The sequence below is a fragment of the Nannospalax galili genome, unplaced genomic scaffold (genome assembly GCF_000622305.1).
Source record: "Nannospalax galili isolate Female #2095 unplaced genomic scaffold, S.galili_v1.0 scaffold169, whole genome shotgun sequence".
Lineage (NCBI taxonomy): Eukaryota > Metazoa > Chordata > Mammalia > Rodentia > Spalacidae > Nannospalax > Nannospalax galili.
The window spans coordinates 6,553,442-6,558,813 of record NW_008360327.1 but is presented as its reverse complement, the minus strand read 5'-3'; the positions used below and the strand labels follow the sequence as shown (position 1 = coordinate 6,558,813).

Here is a 5,372-nt window from a genome sequence, read left to right as displayed (position 1 = left end):
TAGCCTTATTGTGTTACCTAGAAGATGACACATCATAATTATTGTAATTTGGCTCATCAGGGGAAAAAAAGCTGGACCTGGGGGATGGCTAAGTCTGTAAAGTGTTTTCCTCAAAAGCTTGAAGACTCAAATTGGATCTCCAGAACCACATAAAAGTTCTGGGCATAGTGGCGACTGCTTGTAATCTTAATACTGGGAAGGTGGGGACAGGAGGAGCCCTGAGGCTCTGGCTGGTTGGTCTAGCCAAATTGGTGAGCTCCAGCCTAATGAGAGTACCTGTCTCAGAGGAGGTAGATGGCTTTCCTTCCAAGGTAATATCCTCCAGCCTCAACATGCACTCAGACACATGCAGTCACACATACATGTACACACACAGCCACACACATGTAAATAAAAATTAAAGACCTCCTACTAGCTCACTTGGAAGTCTTGGGGATACCAGGATGCTGGTAATGATGTTCTTTCTACAAAGATATCATAGTTGAGTGTGAAAAATTAATTTTTTCACTTTTGATGGATGAGGTAGTTATATATGCATTTACTATGTGTGTACATATTTTATGCACTTATATTATTAAATATATTCATTTTTATATTTCTAAATAACAAGCTATCATCAACCCGGTGTCTTGAGCCCACGGTCTTTTATGATCTTACAGTTTCTAGGGTAGAGCTGTCTGGCTCACTGCTCAGCTGATTCTTTGCTCAGGTCTCATAAGGCAGAAAATAATAGTGTTCAATAGGCTGTGTTTTGAGTGCAGAAGAATCCCTGTCCAAGCTTGTTCACGTTGTTGACAAAATTAGTTTTCTTGTAACTGTAGGACTGATGTCCCTGTTTCCTTTCTCTCTGTCAGCTAGGACTGTTCACAGGTTCTAGAGACTTCTGCAAGTCTTGCCACATGGCCCATGGGCTCATCTTGACAGCAGCTCACTTCCTCAGAGCTAGGAAGGAAGTCTCTCACCTTAGCTACTGAAATGGAATCTTACATAGAGAACTAAGATCAAGTGCTGGTGCCCTGTTCTAAATTCTGTTGGGGAGAAGATTCCTTAAGCAGGATGGGAATACGTTACAGGCTACCATAGGATTCTGCCTACCATAATATATTTTTTGGCTATTGCACAGACTTCTCCAAAGAAATTTCAGCACTTAAGTGACAAATGAGAGAGGTCCAGATGAAGAATCAACACTGAGATCTAGGATATCAGAAGTAGATTGTTTTCCCTCAATAGATAGAAAGGGAGAGGAGAAAGGCATGTCTATATGTTCCATAGAAAGGCGTTGAATAGAAACAGTGAGGTGTTTGCCTCATGTGTTTGGTGTAGACCTCCACAGGATGCTCACGGGGTTTGTTAGCTAGATGGGAGTCACTTTTTATGTGAATACCTTAGCACTGGGTGAACGTTCAGGAGTGAGATATGGTAGGAACACAATTTGAGGGACAAGTCTCTTGGAGAGGGCACTGTAGCACACACATGAGACAGATGGTGGCTTAGTCTACCTTGGGCAGGAACATAGCCTACATATTGATAGGCTGGGTGCTGAGAGGTACTCATTTTATTTGAGGCAGAGCTTTAACTGAAATTGCTTTGTAAGGCACGTAATCACCGAATGAGGCGATGGAATGAAGACCTGGAATGTGATGACACACACAGAATGTGCTCACTCATTGGGGATAAGGTTTGGTGTGAGCCAGACCAAACCTGGAGCACTGGAGGGAAAGATGTTTCACTGTCAGGTTGAAAGGCACATAAAGACAGCCTTACGGACATAATCATGAGCATTATTTTCCAACATAGAGCTTCACTGCAACACAAAATTAGATATGTATTTCTAAGGAGGGGTGAGGTGCAGTTGGGTTTGCCTTCTTTCACTGTTGAAGGTGTATTGGATTTCTCAAGATAATTTGAATTGTTAGAAAGAAAATGGTCTTTTCAGCAGGCTACTTGGAAGGTTAACATAGGAGGTTTTTCCATGAGTCTGAGGCCAACCTGGACTATAGACTGGGAGAGACCCTATCTCAAAACAAAACACCCTCCCCCTAAAAGGAAACAAAGCAAAAACAAACAAGGAAACAAAGCAAAACAAACAACAAAAAAAGGGCCAGCAAAAAAGATGGCTCAGTGGATAAAAGTGCTTGCCACTTAATAAACTCGATGACCTTAATTTGAGCCCCAGATTCCATGGTGTTAGGAGAACAGACTCCTGAAAATTTCCCTCTGACCTCCACACACAAGAAATGGCATACATGTGCCTACATTCCTGGAACTGGAGTTAGGGCAGTTAGCTACCATGTAGATGCTGGGAACTGAACCTGGGTCCTCTGCAAGAGCAGCCAGTGCTCTTAACTGCTGAGCCATCTCTTCAGCCATGAAAAAATTCTTTTCATAGACAAATTTAAATTTGTCTGAATTTAAAAAATAAAATTAATTCATTACGGGTATTATCCGTTATCTGTGGCCACTCATTGAAGAAAAGGTTTTGTCCTTGAAGGAGCAAGTATGTGTCTTTTGATTGAAAGATGAGAACTTGCTGCCTGGAAAGGGTATTTTGACCCAATTTAGTCACTCCCTCACTCCAGAATTTTGGGTGATTCTATTTTTCTTCCCTCTAATATTTGATGCTTATGTTTATATTTTTGTTTTATTTATTTTGATATCTGTGCCTTTTATTGCATTTTGAAATATCTTCAAAAATTTTTTTTTTACAACTTGGGTTAAGGTAAGTTGTACTAAGGGAAATAATTAGTTCACCAAAATTTTTCTTTCTAGCACTTCAAGCTCTACATTTGTGGCAACAGACCTATCTCTCCTGTTGGACTATTTTCAAGGACTGACATCAGGTTTCAAGTAGCTTAAAAGGTGAGTAGAACCTAAGGTCTGTCCTTGCAGCCTATGGAAGCAGTAGTGCTTCTGGGATGGTGCATCTCCACTTTGCTTCTGTTTCTAACTTCTCTGTGTGTTTAGTTTTTGAGGTGGGGCATAAGTGACTGAAACTTGGGCTATATGGAAGTAAAAGCTTAGATGGTAACTATATGTTTTAGTGGCTCTGCCATCCTTTAGCCTGAAGCTAGATTCAGAGGCAGCCCTGGTGGGGTCAATCAGGAAAGGTGCTAGAGAATGTAGAGCACTGCCCCCAGCTGCCACTGTGTCCTCTGTTTGCTTCTTACTTAAGGGCTGTCCCTTTACCTTACTATAGCTCTGCTTTGTCAATTCTTAAGTGATTTTACTGATTTTTGACCTTCCTAATCAGGCTTCATTTGATGTTCCTTGACATCAAATAAAGATGTATGAGAATCTTCAAAATGATAAGGAATTCCATAAAATTTTGCAAAGTTTAAAAATATTTTAAAACGTTGCCAGAAGGTATGGCTCATTGCTCATGGCAAATCCTTTCATAGCTTTCTAAGGGCCAGGACAGAGCTGGCTCCCTTTGACCTCATTTCCCTCTCTGTTGCCTCCCTGCATGTCTGGTCTTGAACAGTGTCTGCTATGTCAATACAACTTTTCTCAAAAGAAATGAATTGATGATAGTCTCTCTGGAGGGTCTCAGAGGACTTATTTCCAGATTTTAAAAAATTTATGTTTGCTACTGAGATTTGACAAGGCAATTGGAGCAGGAAGGATTCAATGTGCTTCCTTATTCACAGATCCAGAAACTTGAATTTAAATTGTGTGTTATATAGCAGACCACACTCTGTGTCAGTGTGGGTACAATGTCTGTCTGTATGGCTGAGTTCAATTCAGTTTATACATAGTTCTTTGCTGAGTGAATCTCATTATCAGATGTCTCAAAACTTGGAGCCCTTTTGACTGCATCTCTCAGGGTGGATGGCAGGTCTTCACAGGAAGTGCACCCCAAGGATGTTCAGTACTGCTGGAATGCTTATTCATGTGATCTCTTAATAGTACAACATGATGACTGAGAGCCCCTTTTTAATTTTTTAAAAGGTTTTTAAAATTGAATTTTTGTGAATCTCATATAATATATTTTGATCACATTTAGACCACTCCCCTGTCTGTACTCTCCTCTTAATACTCCCTGCCTGATTTCGTGTACTCTGCTATGTATATTAAGACCTAGCAAGCTAAATTTGTGTCTCCAAATGCCTTTTGGTGTGGGTTCATCCACTGGAGTCTGGTTTACCTATCCTGCATCACACCCTTAAAGTAAACTGACTACCCCTCTCCCAGCAGTATTTGTTGCCAGTAGTTCCTCACTGAGGGCTGGAATTTCTTACTCACTTCCCCACTTCTGTGCTGGGATTTTTGTCTGGCTTAAGTTTGTGTGCATCTTGTACACGATGTTATCAATACTGTGAGTTCATTTGAGTAACTGACTAGCTGTCTGGAAAACTCTGTTTCCTTGTGGTCATCTACCACCTCTGGCTCTTACAATTTTTCCTTTCCCTCTTTTGCAGTGATCCCTGAGCCTTGGGTAGCAGAGGTGTTCTATTTAGGGATCAGCACTCTGCAGCCTCTTAGTCTCTGCATATTGGCTGGTTGTGGGTCTCTGGGTTAATTACCATCTGCTGTATGAGGAAGCTTCTCTGGTGAGAGTTGAGAGATGCATTAATCTATGGGTATAATATTAAATCATTAGGAGCCAGTTTAATACTATGCTTATTTATGAGAATAATAGAAGTAGGTTGTCCCCTGTATCCTCTGACCTGTCTTACCACAGGTGCCTAGGCCTGATATCAGTGTCAGGTATGGGCTCTATCTTGTGAAGTGGACCTTAAATTGAATCAGAAACTGGTTGGATACTCCCATAGCATTTGTGCCACTCTTGCAACAGTGAGCATATTTTGCTAGGCCAATTATTGTAGCTCTCATGATTCATAGCTGGACAAGATTGTTGATTAGTTTTCTCTTCTGGTAGCATAAATAGCACCTTTCAGCACTATGAAAGCCAGTCAGTAGAAATGAAGCCTTGAAGTCAGTATCAGCTTGATTTCTTGTTTTTTTCTATAGCTCATTATATAGTGTCTTCAACAATAGGGTCTTACTATCAGGTCCTGGTGGGTAAGCAAGACAGGGGCAATGGCTAGTATTGTTTGAGAGTCTATGGGACCCCTGGTCAACAGCTTTGAAAGAGGGAGTCTATTCTAGAGCTTTTTTTTTTTTTTTTAATAGTCTATGGTGTCTAGTGGGGGTGATTTCTCCTTCTTGTAAGATACATCCTTTTAGGGGCTTGAGAGATGCCTCAGCCTTTAAGAGCACTGGCTGCTCTTGCAGAAGACCCGGGTTCAATTCCTAACACCCACATGGCAACTAACAACTGTCCGTAACTCCAGTTCCAGGGAAGCCACTAGCTTCTTCTGTCCTCCATGGACATTGCATGACATGGGTGCACTTACCTACATGCAGGCACT

The 5,372-nt window shown here is 41.2% G+C and overlaps 1 protein-coding gene across 8 annotated transcripts in view; it reads left to right on the top strand.

Moving 5' to 3' along the window:
* The window catches only part of Ldlrad4 (low density lipoprotein receptor class A domain containing 4), a 474,517-nt gene that overhangs the window by 73,127 nt on the left and 396,018 nt on the right, over nt 1-5,372 (top strand). For 6 of the 8 annotated variants that reach the window (XM_029560086.1, XM_017796315.2, XM_029560087.1 and 3 more), the window contains exon 2: nt 2,770-2,859. The exons of the other annotated variants lie outside the window; for them this stretch is intronic. The gene's annotated coding sequence lies outside the window, so the exon portion shown is untranslated. The remainder of the gene's footprint in view (nt 1-2,769; nt 2,860-5,372) is intronic. 8 annotated transcript variants of the gene reach the window in all.